This window comes from Pogonomyrmex barbatus, unplaced genomic scaffold, assembly GCF_055798465.1.
Source record: "Pogonomyrmex barbatus isolate J1 unplaced genomic scaffold, ASM5579846v1 scaffold3, whole genome shotgun sequence".
In the NCBI taxonomy this organism is placed as follows: Eukaryota; Metazoa; Arthropoda; class Insecta; order Hymenoptera; family Formicidae; genus Pogonomyrmex; species Pogonomyrmex barbatus.
Window position 1 is genome coordinate 17,152,777 of NW_028297127.1, and position 21,879 is coordinate 17,174,655.

Here is a 21,879-nt window from a genome sequence, read left to right on the forward strand (position 1 = left end):
ATAACTTATTGCATTTTAACTTATTGCATAATGTAACCTAACATACTGGAATTCTTCACTAAAATTATCGTTATTATTGTTACTATATAAATATTGACAGAATACAGTGTTAAACGCGATTAAACATTTGTCAACCTGGGTGAACAAATTTATTTATCTTCGTGCGATAACTCGAAGGGAAAAAGAGAATGATCTGCACCGGCTGTATCGTTTTCGCACTTACTAACGATAAGAATAAAAGCGAGAAAGAAAGCGCAGCGAATGCATTCTCTCCCGTAATGATAGACGTGGCGAAAACCACCGGCAATATGTATGTCTGCTTTTTACCAAACAACATATAATTTGGTAGTAGCTTAAGAGGCGGGATCAGTAGTGAGACAACAAGTAACGAGGTCAGAAGCGAGATTGATGAAGCTGAAATAACGCGCACGCTGATGCAACTAATTTCGTACAGTAATTTCAGTTTTTTTTTTTTTTTTTATTGAAGCCATATGTTTAATGAGCTGTCAGTTGACAATAAAGAGATACCTGGATATTTACCAGAATCTTATCATCAGTCAATTTGAATCAGTTACGCAGAGAATATGTTGACGTGATTTCGATTTTATCTTTTTTTTTTGTAAGAAAAAACGAAAATTTTGCGTTTAAAAGAAATTGCAATATAGAAGAATATTCTCCAAATCAATTTGGTCCTAAAGTTATCTATATCTAAATTTACTAAATGTGAAATATACAGTTGTATATTGTTGTTGTTTTTGAAAAAAATAAAGTTCATGAAGAATATGTAAAAATGATAAAATTATTCAAAAAAGAAGAAATTAAAGGAAATAATATATTATATAATTTATGTATTATATAATTTGTTTGTATTTATTATATGGAGCGGTAATTTTCTCGTCCGCTCTAAAGACGGCTTTCGTGTCGTTTAAAGATAGTCAATACTAATCCGTTTCTCTATGTTTCCGCGGTAACGAGGAAAGGAGCGCCATTATTTGCCGAGGAACGAAGGCGAGGCGGTTTATCGTTAGCCAGCAAAATCTGAGGCAATTACGCGTGGAATGTTCAGGTGTATCGTCGAGAAGATGCGATTGCATGTTTCGCCAGAAGCTCAAAGTTCACGACTGCATGTCATTTTTCTTATTATTCAATGATTGCTGAGACGTACTTCAAGATTCTCGTATTTAGTTGAAATATAATCCGCACACGTATATGGTGATGTGGTAATTTGTTATCTCTGATAACGGATATTCGTTGGCGATTCACTCGTCTTCCTCGTGTCAGGCGCGAAGCGGAATGCATTCGCTTTAATCGAGAAACTCATAATCGTTATAAGAAGAATCGCCTAAAGAGTCGGATCTAATCCTAATCTCGCCGCGGACAATTCGCAAGATCATGTTGTTGCCTGACGTCTGTCCGCGTCGTGTATTTCCTTCACGCCTCCGCGCGCGAGCGTAAGCAGAAATAATCGTTCCCGCCCGTAAGTCACGGACGAGTGAGTCGTTACTATGTATGATCGCCGAGAGCGAGGACGTGGACTCGCGTGATGGACAGCCTGTCTGTACCGTACTTAAGCCGACGCTTATGATAATTACTTAATGCCGCTCTCTAAGAGTTGCACGCACGTATAAATGCGCGCGAATGCGCCGCGCGGCTTCTACGAATCCACGGCCGATACGCCGCCACTTTTCACTACGGCGACTAAACGAAACGTCCGGATAAACGCGGCGCCTCTCGTCTGGTATTAATGTTACATTCGTGTACACATTTATTGTATAGAGATCACGTCCTACGCTCGTGGCGTTTTATTTAAAATAAAACAGCTCGTTACGTTATATAAAAATAAATTTATTTAAGACTTTGCGCGATTTGCAGCACTTTCTCTCATTTTTATTTCTTTTTTAATTTCTTTTGTCTTTACAAAAAAAAAAGTCATTCCCGCAATGATATATTCAAAGAGAATAATTATTACGTAACAACAATGTTTTTGTATCTTTTTTTTTACTTAGCACGTGATGAAGCGCTGTTTGGAGATAAATGTGAGGACCATTTTGCCATTATATAAACAGATGCAGCACATGGCTTTTAATATAGATAACTCTGCAAATGTGATCAAGCGATAAATCTTTGAATTATTACTCCTTCGTGCATCTGGACTAAGCGGTAGAATCGCGGTACCAATTTAAAACCAGCAGCTTTATGTAATGATACGAAAAATGATACAAAAAATATGGATGCTTTATGAATGTTTTACATATACATTATTATTTTATAATTTAACTTTAAGCGATGTTCCAATTATATGGATGTTGATATATTTATTATGTTGTTATAATAATTAAATATAATTGATACATAATAATAAATATAATTTACATTTATAAAATAACGTTAGTCTTCAAAATAGCTTTTTACATATATCCAAGATATATTTAATTCAGATTAAAAGTATATGTTTAATATTTGAATTATATAGGATAGATAAAACTTTACTCCCTATTGTGGATAAAGTCATTGTGAAGATCTTTTTATTTGGAGATCTGTGTTGGGCGAAAATGTGTGTCGCGAGAGAACAACGTTGAGAACTCTCCTGTGATTTAACGGAGGTATAAAAAGGAAGATACAGAAGCGATAGTTTCTTTTCCATAAAGGCCCAAGGTGATGAGATCCACGCGGCTGTTGTGAAATACTAATGGCGGTACCGAGCATTTTCCTCTCTGCGAGAGCGAGGATCTTTCTTTTTCTCATCTCTTCACCCGCCCCTTTCCATTCCCTTTTCACAGACTGTCGACGGTTACATACGTCTCGGACAGCGTAACTAATTTTATGGGAGACCCGTTATGGGCCACCATGATCACATCGAAATTTCCGTGACATCCGCCGATAATGACGACCAAAACCTCGACGAGGGCTGCGATTTCTAGTCAAATTACATTTTGTGGCTTCAAAATCATTAACCTTCTTTCTTTATTCGTTTTATTTTTAATAATATTTTTAATTTATATAATATATACATGTTATTATATATTAATATTATCATATATATATATATATATATTAAGAATTATTTTTTAAATATACTCTTAACATCCAATATTTACATAAAAATCTGTTTAACATTTTTTTAAAAAATTAATCTTTATATAATCGCATAAAATATTTTTATTGCCGCGATTTTTTAGCACGAATCAAATGACCAACGGCCAATTGGAAGTCGGTTTGCACACGTTTCATGTGGCGGCACGACGCGTGTTATCGTGCTCCTTTTTAGAAGTCGATTCAGAGTGAGAGAGGAAGAGAAAGAGGGAGAAAACGGTGAGGAGGTGAGACGAGGTTGCTCGTAAATCTAAAGGCCACGTTCAAGAGGGAGGCTCTGAATAGGTGTAAATGAAGTTGCGGCCTGCCGCAAACTCAGTCGGACCACCCCGTATATTTTGTCTCCTGTACATGCCGCGGACCCCGCCTTCTACCTCTCGGCCTCCTTCATCTCGGCAAATAAATAGTCCCACGCGCACGGTGGGCCTACCTCTACGATTCTTCTACCTTTTGATAACAATGTCGACCTCCTTCTGACTTCTAACTTCTTCCTTTCCGATCTGTCAAGATCCTTGCGCCACGCCTACCGTGGAGGAATAAGATATATAGACTGCGAAAAGGCAAAAATGCAAAGTATACTAATGCTTTGAACTTTTCCAGAGATGCACAGTAATGTTCCTGAAAAATTATGTGTATAATATTTCATTCTCACGGAATTGGAACTGCTCTCTCTTTGGAATTTCATTCTATAATTACAAAATATTTACATGAACACATGTTGAACACATTTATGAGTACATGTTTTAAATAATGAAATAAATTTATTTATTTGTGATAATAGTTTTATATAAGTGATTAAAGTAAAAAAAATCAAGTTTGTTATGGTGATGGTGGTGATATGATGAAAACGTCAGACAATAGTTTTTATGAAAATTAAAGTTATCCTTTTATACTAAAACTAAAACTAAAAATGATTTTATACTATACTAAAACTAAAAATGAAAACTAAAGTTAATCCTTTTATAACGGCTATTTTTCTAAAGCTAGATTTTTTTCGTTCAATTTTTGTATGTAATTCTTTATTCAATGCCAGATTTAATATTCACCGTCTAAGTTTCGTATAAGAAGACTTTTGAAACACATTTAAAATTTTTGTCATAAAGAAAAGTAAATTTAATAGGGTATTGGGAAAAACTTAAGAAATTTCTTTGAGATTTTAGAAAAACTTCTTTGGTGGTTTATATATGACTAGATGACGAGGATCAATGTTAAACTGTCTTACACTAATCCAGGATTCACTTCTTCAGAAATATATCCACGCTTTTCAAATTGCGTGCTCTTAAATAGTTTCTTTAAGAATTCCAACATTCGCTCCAGATTTGTCTATTACAGACCTTTTAATCTTCGTAATCTGTTACCAATAATTCCGCATATTGAAAGGCTACTCATTTTTTATTTTCTTCTAATCCCTATCTACAGATATTCTTTTAGTATTATAATTCAAAATGTCATGTCAAAAATAAAAACCTACCTTTTCTATTTGACCTTTTAACTTCTATCTTTTAATTCAGTTTTTAATCTCTCAAATTGATCCATAATATTTTACTAAAAATTTAGGTAAATCTGCTTGTCTTAAGTTTGTATTATTTAATTAATTTATTAATTTTATTTAACTTTTTCTATCCGCAGTTTATATAATATATACATTTTCTTTCATCGAATTACAATATAAATGGAGAAAGATTATAATTAATATTAGTTGAAGCAATATTTGAAATAAATTTATGAAAAAATTAAATGTAATCATTTAAATTAAATTAAAATTAAATTTAAATTTTATTGAAAGATTAACGCTTAACATGTGTCAAGTAATTTTTCTACTTGTTACTAATAGTACAACGTATAATTCCTAAAATGATTTCGAATGAAATAACATGACATTTTCTTGATTCTAAATTATTACATCGAGCATGCTGCGGGTCATCAATCCTAGAATTTCACTGACCGAAAATGGCTATTTCGATTTTTCACAAGATCGAGCGAGCAGGTATCCTCCTCACGCACTCCCGGACTCGTGCGTATGCGTGACTTTCTACGACCACCCGGGACACCTATGTAAGATGTCTTGGGCGGGGTGCGAACATGTCGGAGGACATCAAAGGACTCGTGAGAGGTAATTATTGTTTCTCGATGCCGGGTCGAGAGCGGAACCGTGAGCACGGTGGCGCCTGCACGATAGGCGCTGCCGTTCTCACCCTGTCCCTTCTACCTCCGAGAAGGCTCATTTCTTGTTGAGGCAGCAGATAGGCGCGAGGAGCGGGGAAAGAAGCGAGAAAAGTAAGGAGAAAGAGAGACGGAACGATCCCGGGGCTCTCCTCCCGGGACACCCTTAATTAAGAGAACGCCATTCGGCCCACGACCGATTCCTCGCAGTCCCGCATTCCGAGATTCTACGCGCCGCAGCAAGGCCGACTCGACGATTCCATCGTCAAGGACGGGATCGATGACTAGGCTCGATCTCTCGACGTCATTGTAAGAAGCTTTAAGTGAGGTGTCGATCCTCAGGCGATAGAGATATAGATGGGATTAAAAGACAGATGCGATCGAAACATGTCGAGGTTCATTTTATTTTAGTCAGATACTAATAGATAGTTTGACTCGTCTCTTAATTAGCGAAATTAATATTTTTGTGTTATGTTCTCTTGAATGAAGAAAGGCGATAAACTTGGTAAGCAAGGAAACGAAAACGTAGAGGTTTGGGAAATCTCTCAATCTTTTGTTTTTTTTGTCCTTTCATTTCTCAAGTAGAACAAAAAAATCATATAAAGATCAAGATAACGTAAATATGATATTGTTTAACATCATTTTGATATCATCTTAATCTTTATATGATTTTTTTGTTCTACTTAGGTTACTCAATTTTTTGCTCGTATTTTTCTCTCTAGTTTGATTATAAATATATCAAAACATTGAAGTTATAATGGGAAAAATTTAATGGATGCCATAACTGTATACAATGCTTGATACATTCTTGTCGCGTCGAGCATTTTTTCAGAGTTAATAAAACTGTTCAAGTTATTATAAAATACGATAGAGAAAAGGTTTTACTCATTTTAGCATGTCATGTTTCAAGATAATGCATATTTTTATTATCGTTTTTTCTTAATGTTTTTTTTTCTTTTGTTTATCCTTTAATAGACATGAAAATATCTTCGAAACGACTTATTATAGAAATATTTATTTTTTACAAATGCACGTCGAAAGAAAGAAAATTGAAAAGAATAGTAAAGCATTAAGAGAGAAATTCTGATTTATTTATCAAATTGTCTGATTTTTTTTAATTCTAATAACTTTTTTTTGTCACACTGAGATTTTATTTCTCTTTGATATTGAAGAAGGCTGTCACACGTAATTTATCATTCTTTTAATTTTAATTTTAAGATAAATTTTTAAAATCGTGCTTAAAGTTAAAATTTTTTTTAAAGTGCAATACATTTAAATTCTGCGAATGTATTTTGTTATTTATTTGTTCTATAGTTAATTTAACATTTTTTATTTTTGATTAATGATTTATCGATAATTAATTGAAAATTTAATGTTTTGTCTCTTAAAGCTACAGGTTTGTACATAACAAAACATGTTTTCAAACTCTTAATGGAAAAGAAATCTTTGATGCTTATGGACTTAATCTTTTTAAGAATGAAACTTACCTTTTTGTGGTTCTCACAACCTTTTTCTTTCTTCTCTGCTTACCTTTTATATTTTAGAACTCCTCTAGTTTCACCTATACTATTGAGGTCAACTATGAGATCATTATGCTGAAAGTTTGTCCAATAAATAGTATAGACATAAATATTTGTCCATAAGGAATAGAAGTGATAATTTGTCATGAAACCTAACAAATGACAGATCTAGACTTAGATGCCTTTAAAGTCAGTCACAGTGCAGGTAACATTTGTCAATCCGCATTTTGTCTTATTATTAAAAAATATTTTATAGAATTTACTTGTTAAACTTCTACATGTAAATTATACATGTAAATTAAATGAAAAGAAAATAATAAAAATATCTGGAGTATCTTGAAAATTAATTTTAATAGGACCATGAAAATAATTTTATTAATTAGAAAATAATTAAATAAATTAATTTTAAAAGATAAAAAATCCATTTAATATTGAATAAAGATATTTTGCTTTTATCCGTATAAAAAAATTAATTATTAATGACATATTAATTATGAAACATTTCAAATTGAATTCTAAAAAGGATTTTTCAAGACTGACAGCTAAGAATAATTTAATCATCAACATGATTTTCTGGCTTAAATTTTTCTTATATATACATATTATCAATGAATTTAGAAATTCGCTGTATATCTGTGCATTTTATCTCTCGGTACCAATCACACAAAGTATCCAAAATGTAACGAAGGTCAGATCGAGGAGGGAGGGAGGGATCCCGGGTAGTTGGCCAGGAGGAACATAATGTTTTCATTAGGTCGCGATCATTATCTGGCCGAACTGAACAAACGAGAGAATGCCACGGGCCGCATAGCGCACACGTATTAAAACGAATGGCCGCGGCGATCTGGTAATTAATTACGGCCTCCCTCAGTGTTACTAATATTAATTAATCCCGTGCGTCCTCGGGGCCTTAGTCGATCGGGCCCACGCAGTGCGCGTGACCTCGCGCTGGCTGATGCGCGCGGGTCATCGCCTAGACGAAATCGTTGAGGATTGCAAGCCACCTGTTCGGGGAATCGTCTCTGGCGCTGCTTCTCACACACTCCAGTCATTAATTATCATACTCGCCCGGTGTGTGTGTGTGTGTGTGTGTGTGTGTGTACGTGTGTCCGTGCCCGCGCGCGGTTCTTTGTGAATCGACGCACGTACTTGTACGCTGTGTGCTCGCGTGTGTAGGTTGATGGATACACCGAGAAAGAGGTCAGATTGCTTTCAATCAAATTATCAGTAGCGTTGGATCAAACAAATATCAAGCAATATCGTCTTACACAGCACGTATCGTAAATACACATAAAGGTATTGGAGTATGCATCTCGATGGTCGATTCCTTGAAAGTAGTCTGGCGTAGGTGACGGATATTGATGATGTTTTAAAATAAGAAATACATTAGTTATAATGTTAGAGAGTAACGATTTTTTAATTGATTCTATACTACGAGTATTTTATTATTTCCTACGGAATCCTTATATTGAAATTCGACAAAGTAACATAGTGCTCGAGATAATAATTATAATTATTAAAAGAAATGCTTAATGATAATTATTCTTTTTACTTTGTAGTAATTATTCGGTTCGCGTGAACAAATTTATTTTTCAAGAAGGTGCGGCAAGAAAATAAAGAATTTTCCGGTTGATAAATCCATAGCTCCTCTCATCGACCGGTGATGTGGTAGCGATCAGTGAAGCGATGATCTAAAAGAATGACGAACAGAAGGACGCGGCCCGAGGACAAAAAGAAATAGAAAACACGTCGACGCATTCTTCGCGTGACAGGACGCGTTAATACGCATCCGTGCGATCTGACGAATCGATCCGCCAAGAAATGACGTATCGTCGTACGCCGCGGGCCTGTCGATTCGCAGATGAAAAAACTTTTACGAGATGATGCCCCGCGGCTGATCCAATATAACACGTTTCTTACGCGTGCCTCTTATATTTGAATTATTATGGCGGGTTATATGTCCCGTCACTGGGTCTGATTTCATCATATTTAATAAATTAATGACAAGAAATCTTGACTTTTGTATTTTTTATTTACTTTACGCAATAATAGCAGTAAGAGACAAGAAGACAAGAATGCAAGTTGGAGGCTAAGCTTCAACTTGCCGAATGATTGAATCTTATTATAGCTTTTATGATCGGCATGTATCAACTGATTCGATAAATACCAATTTGTCTGCGCGTTTTTTCTTTTTAGACATAAACATATATCTAAATCAAATCATTAGATATTCCATTCATAAACCGATCCGCACTTTTGGACCACCTCATAGTGTCCGACCCGTGTGACTCGAGACCAATACAGAACCGATCGAGGTTCTCTCTTCCTCTCCTTCTGGAGGTGGTCTAAATGAAGAAAAAAGTAACGAATGCCGTGGGCTCGCATTAATAAATCGGCAGGGATGCATGGCGCGTAGATCATCGTGTCGCGGACCCACGATCCATGCAAGGATTCATGCGATGTTCGAGTTTACATGAGAGAGGAAGAGAAAGAGAGAAGTTTTTCAAGGAGCGAGAGAGAGAGAGAGAGAGAGAGAGAGGGGGGGGGCAGAAAGAAGGACGGAGGCAGCGTGCGAAGGGTTTACCAAGGAAGATTCTCTTCCTCTTAATTGCTCCGATTAATTAGCCACCACGGTTTTGCTATGGTTAATGGGCGGCCGTACGTTTCCCCGTGGCCCCGCGGACACGCGGATATATACGTTTTAATAACGTTTCGTTAATCACGCGACACGCGAGGCAAATCGGGACACGGGTCCGCAAAACCCCTCGAGGGGCCCTGTTTGCGGCTATGCGCCAACTTTCGTTTCACTAAGGCAGCAACGCCCATGTTAAAAAGATTCACATGCTTAGATCTCAATCTGATCGAGCAGAAAAATATCTTGAATTCTCTGATACTTTCAAGTTATTTTCTTTTATCTAAATTAAAAAATATTAGATATAAAACAATAATTGTAATGCAACTTAAGAATATTAACCCGATTGTACAATGAAATTTTACAGAATCGTAAAATATTTTTTCAACTTTTCATAAAAAATTTCTCTCTCTCTCTCTCTCTCTCTCTCTCTCTCTCTCTCTCTCGCATAATCTACTTTTCACGATACGCAAATGAATATGTCAAGTTTCGTTATATATATGCGCACATGTAGAACATTTATATAATGATATTATTGCTCATCCTTTTCCTTCCGTATCTGGTTCCTTTTTTTGTACCTGTCAAAATTTCTCCCGCCAAGTCTGCCGAATTAACCGCGCAGAAGGAAGAGCGCGTGCACTCTGCGAAGAAAAGAAAACGAAAACGACCGGTATATCTCGTGCCTTTATCTTCGCTCTCCTTCTTTTTTCGCGCGTCCACTCTTTAATTTGCTGAAGTTTCTTCGGCGGGCGGTAAGACGGTCCCGCAAAAAAGGACGATAGGATTAAGAGCGGGAACATACCGAATGACTACCGCTCGCAATACGACCCAGACGATTCGGTTCTATCTCTTAATCGATCATCGAATCGTTCTCCTCTTTCACGTTTTGGCTCCTCTCGCGTTCCTCTCCGTTTCCCTTCCCCTCCCATAGATAGAATGCACTTACGCGTCGCATTCCGGTTTCTTGCTTTGCTGCGAACGGGACCTGTCCCGTGATTTTCTTCTTTGGAAGGAAGGAGGTTTCTTCATTCTATCCTTGTATCGTCCTTCTTTCCTCTTCTTCTTCTCCGCTCGTAGGAGCCTGTCTCCTACCTCCCGTCGTAGTTTCTTCCGGACGAATGTGGAGTCGCGCACGGGAAAGACCACCGCTGCCAGCTGCGAAGAACCGGATCTTGACGGTTAATTAGTAGCTCCGATCATTCGAGGATGAATCGATCTACGTGAGCCACCATGTTCACGATTCCACTATGGGTGGCAGATTACAAAAGAATGGTCAATGTCGTATAATCCCAAAGGTTATGCCTCTTGATACATGCATATTTAATGCTTTCTATGATCGATTTTATCAAAATCAGTTAATTTTTAATGTTACTTAAATATTATTATTATACTAGTATAAAAATTATTATTATTTATAAAAATTGAAATTATAGAAAAATAAAAAAAGTTGTCATCGTGTACAACAATAAGTAAAAGAAACAATAAGTAAAAGAACAATAGGTAAAAAAAAAAAAAATAATTGATTCACACTTTTAATTAAAATTTTGATAATGAATTGCACTTGTAATTTTTAGGTGATGACAGTGAAGAAGCATTATCACTTCAAATTTTATTAATACTGAAGATCATATATAGTATGTGTATGACAACAAAATTAGACTTTGATAATAGGGGACTAGCCTTGTTTTCATTTTATAAAAACATCGGGGGGATTCATGAGGGGTTGAAGGCCCGGCGGGAATTCCTAATATTGATGTGTATGTGATGGCGTAAGATCGTATCCTGCCGAGCGCTAATGGATTGATCCTGGGTGGCTCAAATCCACGTAATCACAATGGCCGCGTAGCTTGAATTTAAAGTCAAAATTTCGTGATCGTATTGGTTGATACTCTCAGTATGCATATGTTATATCATATCTATTGTTAGCAGATATTATAGCATTTGCAAATTGATTTTAGAATTTGTTTAATTGCTAACTCTAGCTATTACATTTAGTGTAAGTATTGTTTAGAAAAAAAAAATAACTATTTTTATAATGTCTTTATCATAATTGTAACATTAACATGGTAGCAAAACTTAATAAAGAGAATAAAGAGAGTTGTATATAGATATTTTTAATTATATATCGTCTACAGGTTAATACATCCGAATTTCTAGCAAAATGATATTAGTAAAAAGTTAATTCTACACTCAATTTATGATTGATGATGAGATAAGAATGAACCGTTTCCACGGCACAGGATATGATTCATTTCTGGGAAACTTTTGACGGGACTGATGAATCACTGTTTTCGCGGTTCCTATGTCATTTCCGGAAATCGTTTAGATAGCCTGACCTCTTTACATAGAATGACTTGTCGAGTCATTAAGATTATAAAAAATAAGTCAATACAGCTTTAACTTACTGTTGTACATACATTTAGCAAATGGAAAGCTTACATTTAAATTGATTAATCTAATAAGCGCATGGCGCGCTTAAATTTATATTAAAATAAATTATTTTAATAAAAACTTATGGTGCATTTTTTGTTAAAAAATTAAAAATTATTTTAATTAGCATAAAACTTAATTACTTTAAAAGTTTATAGTCATTAATCTAAGAATATCAAGGTCTTTATTATATTAATATCTTTATTATATATTAATATAAGGCTTTATTATATTAAAATCAACCTTGCATGCGCGAAACATCGAATTATCAAATAATGATATGGAATATAAATTGAAAGATATAAATAGAAATAAGTGAGGGGTAAACAAATACAGAGAATGACATAATGACATATTGAAAAATACATGATATATCATGTTGCTGAATTTATAAGAAATAATGATTATAGGCCATCTGGTCATCTATTATTTGGAAAAGCAATCAAATGTGTGAAAAATATGGGATATTTTACCTTTTCATATTCAAAGAATATAAAGGAACTATGGTGACATTATATTTATGATTTGATTTCCATTGACCGCCCACATGAAAAATAAAAAGAAATAAATAAAATAAAAAACATTGTCAGCAAACATAAATCTTCAGACTTTCAATGATTTTATTGATTTTTTTATTCATAGCTAAATTATTCAAATTAAACCACAACGTGTGTCTTGAAATTTTATAGAATTCTATGAAGGAAACCACATAATTACTTATTACAACGATGTTTTTAATGGTCACAATGATTGTAAAAATGATATTTTATTATTTCATAAACATCTGTAATTCGGATAAAAGCTAGGAATAAAAATCGTAATTTTTTATAATATAATATATAATATAAACTGATGTATTAGCGATCAGAAAAGTTATATATCTTATTTCCTTCTTTTTTTCTCGAAAATTATGCATTGTTTGTGACATACTTTTATGACAATCTAAATTTAAAAATTAACAATATATGTGTATCTATATACTAAATACAAAGATAAACAATATTTAAAAATTTTAAGATTTTTGGATATTGAAAAAATATTAATATTAAGGAATACATATATCATTTAAATTGTATCAATATAAATGTTTTTTGATTTTATTCGTGTACAATGATTTTTCTGTAATCATCCACGTTGTTAATGATTATAATGTGAAACCAGCCTTTTGTAATCACTCATGTTGTACCTGAGCGCGACGAATTAGTGGACGTTGTGGTAGGTAAGATGCATGGTAATGCCAACGCCACCCAAGTTAAGTCATCCTTTTTCGAGAGATAATTAAGCATCCCTGTCGTAATTTTCGGCGCGAAGGAACGCGCAAAACCTCGCTCCACGGGCGGTTTTCCAGAGCCTCGAAAGGCGTGCAAAATCGTTAATAATTCCCGGATTCCTTGAAAAGGAAAGAATAACCGACATTTCGAATCGACCGAACGAAATGAAATTTAACTGGTAAAATTATATTTAATAACATGCGTTCTAACTTTTAAATACCATTATATATCAGACAATAACTTACTAAAACAACATTAGTTTCGGTGTATAGTGATAGTTTTGACAACATATATCATTGAAATTATTAATGGTATACCTCAGATGTAACTTACATAAATCTTTTGCAACCGTAACTTTTTGTATATATTATTATATTTGTATTACGCATTTCTTTTAAAAATATAAATACATTAATTATGACATTTATAATAATTATCAATTTTAAATTAATTATTTTCTCTATTTATATTGCTGTCTCGCCCAACAAAGAACAGGAGACTTTGAGTTTAAATAAAATGCTGAGAATAAAAATTGGACAAAAATTGTGCATTGTTTTTTAATTGTATATTTATATAATTATAGTAAAAAAACTATATACATGATATGTGTAGAATTTCATTTTTTATCGACAATATGGTCTGATCGCAAAATGATTTATTGTTTGCTTATACTTTCTTTACATTTTTGAATGAAAGTAATGTTAGAAATAAGCTAATGTGAAATGAATTTTAGGCCATAGTATTCTCACATTTGTTATAAGAAGGTTGTATAAGTACAATGACGGGACGGCAGATGTGAGAAATATCTGGACAGCATCGTGTAGACCTCGTGCAAAATATCTCTCCCAAAGCGGAACGGCCAGGATCGAACCCCACATTCCGAATTAGCTATCCTTCGTGGCTTTCCATTGAACTTACTTCCGCGACGGTCGCATCGTGCGCATCGTTCTGTCCTTGGCGAACTCAACGACGAATTTTCACGAATTTGTCATAGCCAGGTGAAAGTATCGAGATGCGTCCTCTCTTTTTACCGCGTTCGTCGGTCCGGATGCACGCTAGTTAGAATCCGGTCAAAGAGAAATCTTCCTTTCTTAAATCTAAACCAGCGACAATCACGGGGTTCGTCGCCCCGGGGGGTGGAGGGGGGGGGGAGTCTACCTGATCATGAATGGACAGTTGTCGACACGATCGTTTCGAAACTTTTATAATGATCTGGGGGCATTGATAATCTCCAAGTACCATAATGATCTTCGACCTCTCAATCACTTTTTTTTTCTCAAAGGCTTGATGGTCACGATTGTGGTCTTATACGATGTAAAGTCTAGCGTAAATGTATAGTATATTGCATGGAGGTGTATATGTTAATTTGAACTTCTTCTGTTCCCTTAATTTGAACTACACACTTCTAATTATCGATATTTCTATTTTTGCAGTTATCCTAATCTTCCAAGTAATAAAATAAATTAATGGAATAAACGTAATTAAACAAATATAATTATTGTTAAATTATTAAAATAAGAGCACAAAGTAAAAAATATGTATCTAGACAGGATTGTAAAATTACTTTTTTAGGTATATATATTTTTTAAATTATCTTTTTGCATAAATAAAATTAAATAAATCGTATCTCTTTACTTTTTATCAATTTATAAAAAAATAAAAATATTCTGCATATGTTGTAGAAATATGTATCGTATCAAGAGACGAATGTCACTTTAGATATATGTAATATTTGAAATTAAAATTTATCGCCTCTTTTGTTGCAAATGATTCCTCAGCATAAATGAATGAATAAAACAAAATTTGGAATACATCGGAACGTTATTTAAATTTTTAATTGCTGATCATATGATATCCGTACTCTGTTTTCACTTTGTTGTCGAGCAAACTGGAGACGTTCAGTGTCTAAAATACCAGCTAAGAAATTAATAATCCGTTAAACGATTCCTAGTGGACATAAATTTATTGACCAGTATTCCGAGTGTGGTCCGCTCGAGGGAAGCATCGTTCACTTTCAGCGCGACACGGCGATAAATTAATAGCGGATCGACGTTGATGAGGGACGATAACGATCGACGCTTCGCCACCGCTATGCAAACGACTCGGTGGCAAGCGTTTGGTGCAAAAAAAAGAAGAAATAAAGAAAGAAAGCCAGACAAAGAGCGAAAATTCGAACGAAACGAAAGAAAGGACGCAGATAGATAAGGGAGACGGTTAATCGTGAAGAGAAAGACTAAAAAGAGAAGGGGCGAGACGAGGAAAGGCGGGGGTGGTGGACAGAAGGAAAATGGAGGAGAGAAGGAGGAGACAAACACACGAGGAGGAGTACGACATTCCAGATGCGCTGTAACCAATTTGTGAGCCGGACGATAGTGACAAATACACGATATTGCCATAACGTATCGCCGAGGCATGACTATCGTTGGAATTAATAGTCAACGCCGCTGACTAATAGCCTCATTAATTAACGATCCGCGGGGCCAGATTAGGCTAATCCGGCTTAATTTAGTGATCGTGCCGTCGTTCTCCTATCCACCTACCTGTCTGCTCCGTTCGACCGGGAGGGCCGGCTTACCTCCGCACGCAGGTAAATCTCCTCTCACGGCTTTCGCCCTCCGTCGACCCCTCCGGCTCCTTGGGCGTGATCATTCGGACGATCGGGCTTTTATATTAATTGAAAAACACTCGAGGAATTTTCAACTTCTTGGCCTCGCGTGCGATTTGTCTTCGGCCCGCTTCCCGTTTCGAATCTGAGCTATTTTTAAGTAGCCGCAAATTTAATACCGTGTTCCGAATGATTATTCCACCTGTCAAGATTATGCAGAAAAGTACTAAAAGGTCAATAGAGAGAAACCAATACTTTCCTCTAATGCGTAGAGAAAGCGAATGGGATAAAATAGAGGAAGAATAAGATGCCGTTCGCTGATGAATAGAAAAGGTATCCATTCAGTGGATGATTACTTCTTTATAATATAGCTGTATCAAAATATATTGTGTTGTATGTATTATTTAATATACAGTTTGCTTATCATTTATCACAAATTCATCAAATTATGAAAAACCTTGAAAATGCTTAGATTATATGAAAAGCCTAGAAAATAATTAGATAAATATTTAAATATCTAATAAAATTTGTTAGATAAATTTAGTAGATAAAAGGGCTTTAGAACGATGATTAAATATTTATTTATGTTTTTAATTTAAAAAGACCGAAAAGACTGAAAAGTTCCAACTATTTTAAATTATTAAATAACTATATACAGGAAGTAAATTGATAGAATTGATAGAAGATAAAATAAAAAAAAAATATATTTTTTACTAAATTGTTTGACATCTCACAATTTTTTAATATAAACAGAAAAAGTGGTTTCTCCAAATGCAGATTACAGAAAATTTTGCAGGCGTCGCATTGCAGGTGTTTAACGACGCGTAAGAAAAAGGGTTTTATAGTAGCAGGTACACCAAAATGGCGATCGGCCCTCCGTCGAAGATCAAGACGCCTACGGATCGGCGACAGTCCCGATATCTGTTTGCCTGCATGAAGTGCGTTCGAGCGCGTTACAACTCAAACCTTTTAGCCGGCTGTTTGCACGGCGCTTTGTATTCTATTTGTACAACCGCTTAAACAACTCGGCCTGGACGTAAGCCGCATTGAAGCCCTCTTGAGCGAGTTGTGCGAACCCTTGAGCGAAGTCGAGGAGGCCACTCTCGTGACGAGCCGCATCGATGCTCACATCAATGCTTTTCCAATGCATCTATAAGCTTAGTTCTTAGGTATTTCCTTTTTGACTTGAACGTGATTCTTCAGGATTCATCCATGTTTCTTTGCTTTATTGCTGTCCGCTTATTTGAATTTTCCGGGGTCTGTCTTCTTTACTGAATCCATCGACAGATAATTAACAACGTAATCCTCTGAACATAAAATTAATGAAAAAAGAAAAAAAATAAATAGAATAGAAAGAAATGTAGAAATGAAAATTTAAGACTAGTAGTTAAATATTATATTAGTATTATTATTATTAGTATAAATATTTTAATTAATTTTAAATTTAAAGCAATTGCAGATATTTCTATTTCGAAACTTTGAATAAATAATTCTTTGTGTACGTTTCAATTTTTCATATTCAGAATATATTTTGAAAAACATACACCGCACGTGATAACTTACGAAGCGCCAACAAGTTTATTACTCAGCTTATAGAAGAAAGATCATTGCCAGGAATTTTCTGAGAACGCATTGATTTCGATGCTCAACTAATCTCCAATGTTCGACAACCATTTGCCGACCGCTGTCCCTTTCGAAAGAACAGCATAGTACCGTGAGAAATCGACGGAACTCCAAAGAGATGCCACAGTATCTGCGGTATATCGGTACAAATGGAGAACGCAAACGATGGAGCACGAAGTCAAAGAACGGGGGGGCAGATAGGCAACGAGGGGGGGTGAATTGGTAGCGATTAACTTTTACTTAAGAGGCACCTTCGCTTTGGCCGGCGTCATCTCGGAGATGTCGTGCAACAATGGGGCACTTAACCGCCGCGAACGCTTAAGTCATCGTAACGACTAATCAGCAGGGCACTGCCTCCCCCCCCCCCTCCAATTATCTCGGGGCAAAACAATTAAACGCGACCTGCGGTTGCCTCCCGGGATCGCGCTAATGCCCGTCGCCGCATAAGCGGAGCCGGGATTCGGGACTTGTCCGGCAGGGACAAAGGGATGTGCATCTTCATCCAATTAGGCGATAATGGAACACGGACGCGCGTTTTGCCACGGGGCGCGACGGAGATGATTCCCCAATCGCCCGGCGATCTCCTCTCCCGCGTGCCGGACGTTTTTGCGTCGAACCCGCTTTTATATTGTACTCTGTATTGGTGCCCCCGGAATAATCTCTTTTTTGCAATCGTAATTTGCAACGTTTCGAACACATATCGTCTCTTGCAGCACGCTGGCTTCTACTTGTCATTGATATTGGATTTTCGAAGAAAGAGAAAGCGGGACGATCTCATGATCAATCTGTACTGAATATCCGGACATGTATCCTGTGTATCATAAAAAGAAATGAGATACTTATTATAAATGTGAAGGAAACATTTAAAAATTTAATTCTAATAATAAATATTTTTAATAGCAATTTATTTGCTTCGTTCAATATTTAACTTTGAGTTGACTATGTCGAGCATATCCGGACTTAGGAATGCGAAGTTAAATGCAAAATAAAATCTCAAAAATAATATAAAAATAATATAAATAAAGGCTCAATAACTCTTTCTTTTTGACTTATGAGATAAAAATCAAGTTATTTTGAATAATTTAGTACAATGTACTAAAAGAGTTCTGATGCTGAAGCGAGGTGAATCATCGCGTGGATCTCCTTGAAAATTTGAGTAATCGATCGATCGGAATAGTCCAACGATTGGGACGAATTAGACGCACGAGATGTTGTGACAGAATTTTATAATCGCCCATCGTGATTCGAATCTCCCGGTTAACTGTGGGAGCGTGAGATCGATTCGTATCGGCTTGCCTCGATTTCCAATTTCATATACCGTATAATATCACATACAAATAACACATAAGCATGTGCACCGTCATCGATCATCAGAATCGAAACTTTCGATCTTCTAGTCACTGATTTTAAAATGATACTTTGCAGTTGTTCCTATGAAGCTTATAACAAATTCGAAACATGGATTTGTTCAACTTATCTTCTTATCATTGCGAATGATATGTCTTCGAATGCATCCATTTTCAATATATCGAAAGTGATATATAATTTAAAAAAAAGTGTGAATAAAATTTGCATTTATTTAATAAAGTAGCTAGAATAATTCTGCGCTTCCTGAAATTATATATTATTTATATATTAGAAAAATTTTAGAAAAGAATGTTGAGGAAAAAGGTTTCCAATTTTTTTCTTTCATTTCTTCCTTTCTAAGATGATTTCCTGGCCCATTTAGCCATAACTACATATTGGGAGAAGAAAACTGTTTTTTATGAGTATGTTTCGTCATTTGGACGCCACTGTAATGGTATTTTATTGCAGACTGACGATTTCTCCCGCCCCCGTCTCTCGCGCCCACATGGACATCGAAGATACATATACTCGCCCTTCAGCTGCGAATGTCTTCGATTTGCCTAAGCAAACGGAAGGGCCATAAACGCGTGCTAGGCCCTTTCGACCCGACATTAGCATCGCTATCAAGGAACCATCAGCCTGTGTGATTGCTTAATCCTGCATAGCACAAACGTACGTCTCAGTCCTGGGAAACGAAATCCGAGCTCTCAATTGCCGTTACCCTGCAATAAAAAGAAAAAAAAAACCGTTCTTGGAATGTAAACGTTGCAATTATGGATTACCTGACCTGCAAAGCAGAATCCTTTCACATTTTTGACACTTTTATAATACACTTGACAGTTGTCATAATTATTGTGAGTTTTATGACTATATTAGTTATCCATACTCCTACATATAAATTAATTTTTTACTAAAATTATATTAAAGTATGACATCATAATAAACATTCATAAATTAACATTTAATTATAATAATATGTTTTCTTGTTAATAAATATAATAAATTTATAATAAATATGCAATAAATTATTTATTATTATTTTATATTTTTTAATTATATGATAAAATTTGCAAAATATTAATATAAATACTGTCATCACAACTTTTATTATTATATTGTTTATCTTACTTTGATACATTTTAGCAAAAATAACAATATTTGTATGTTCACTATTTACATTTTTTTCTCTTTTTATGTAAAATCATTTTAGCGCATCAATGAAATATTATTATTCTTAGATAATATAAAAGGTAGCGTTAAAGGATCATCTCGTTATGATCTCTGTTGATTCTTTAGGAGCTTTAAACCTTAAGGTTATTTTAAACCTTGGCGCCCAGTGGAATTTAAAGAGGATTCTTTCACGTTCCAGCAAATATTTGCTAGCAACGTGGTCGGGAAAACTACGTTACGGTGCCCATCAATGTCATTTGAACCAGCTTCAAGCTCGCACCGTCACAAGTGCATTGCAAATATGAGATCTGTCGACACGAAGACATCGATTTTCAAAAAGATCTATTCCATATGTTCCCATCTTACCTTTTTTTGGCGAAGTCGTGGAAAATGGTTTCAAAATTACAATCGTTTGTTCGTATTCTTCGCTGTGGCCTTCAAATTTATATTTTTTTTTTGTGTATTTTATAATTATAAAATCTCTCTCTCTCTCTTTCTATATATATATATATATATATATATAAAAGAGCCAAATAAATTACATAATAAATTATATAGATCAAGTATTTTAAAAATATTTTTATTATTTGACTATTCGAAGAGTTCTATTTTAATCGAATCAATTAAACAGATTGATTTTCAATTGCTTTCGAATTGTCAGAATTTGAAACTCGGAATTTCTTTTTTGAACAGTTCGATCATGCAATTTATTCAATCTTTTTGTTTGACTTTTATTATAAATAATTACATCTTTTAATCACAGAGATGCTAATAGTCATCTAGTTTTAGCTCTACAAAGATGATAGACAAATAATTGTAAAATAATATAAATAAAGAAGAAAAATTTATATCACAAAAAATAAAAATTAAAAACTAACGTCTATCAGAGGATTATCAATTGAGGATTATTATTTGCTTTGTGAAAAATTCAATTATCGTGAATATAGTCATTACAATGGTTATGTGGACGTGACGAGATGCTGATCTACAGGTTGCAGGCAGGTGTCCGGAGTAAACTATGCGGATAAATACATACGTATATGCGCACCCGATAATATTTGACTCGAGAGAAAAGGAGGTGCGCCCGGTTTGTTCCTGCCCGTGCTCAAACAGAGGGCCTTCCACATGGGCCTTGTCTGGCCTTATCTCGATTCTTAAACAAAGGAAATGTCAGTGGAAGAGCTACGCTTCCTTATCTGATTCTTTTCCTTGTCGTCACGTCGAAGCCAGCTATTCCAGGCAGTCTCGCTTCCGTGTTATTCTTTCGGTACATAACCATCTCGATTTAGGAATCCCATTCATTGTTGTTCAATTTCGTCCGGGCTTTCCACGTCAGTTATGAGGCGAGAAACTTGCATGATTGTTTTTTTAAGATGGTGAGATGATCGAACCCTAGGCCTGTCAAAGAGAATGCATACTTAACAGCTTAACGGCTTTAGCCAATTTTCGAGGATACTGATCTTTAGAACGAAGATAATGCCTAATCTATTGTGACGCTTGTCAAGTCAAATATGTTAGTTATATATTCTATAAGATGACAAGCAATTAATTTAATAATATAGCAATATTTTAATAATATAACGTTTACGAAAAACCTAGAATATAAATTTAAAGCCTTTACATATTTTTTATCTTCCGTTTTACTTATCTATAAGACGTTTATAATGTATTAGAAGATAAATATTACTTATACATTATTATAATAAAATTATTTATATGTATGTAAGTAAAAAGTACTAACAAAACATTGTATTCTTTTTTTGCGTCAAATAATTTTGTAAAATACAAAAATACAAAAAATATTTCTGTAAAGTATTTTTACATTATGTGAATTGTTTTTATTGTTTTAATAAATGTATAATTTTTTGAACAATATTAAATATGAATATTTTTCTATTTTGTTTCAAATTATTTAAAAAAATAAAATGTATGGATATTTTTATATATAGAAAAGATAATAGAAAAATTAATAATAAAAATAAGTAATAATAATGAAAAATGTACATTTATTACAAGGTAATATTA

General features: G+C 34.6%; 1 protein-coding gene across 1 annotated transcript in view; it reads left to right on the forward strand.

Annotated features, from left to right (window-relative positions):
• The window catches only part of LOC105429522 (Wnt oncogene analog 6), a 151,560-nt gene extending 131,877 nt beyond the window's left edge, over positions 1-19,683 (forward strand). Inside the window, exon 6 of the mRNA XM_089079897.1 lies at positions 19,153-19,683. The gene's annotated coding sequence lies outside the window, so the exon portion shown is untranslated. The remainder of the gene's footprint in view (positions 1-19,152) is intronic.
• Positions 19,684-21,879: the final 2,196 nt, after the last annotated feature.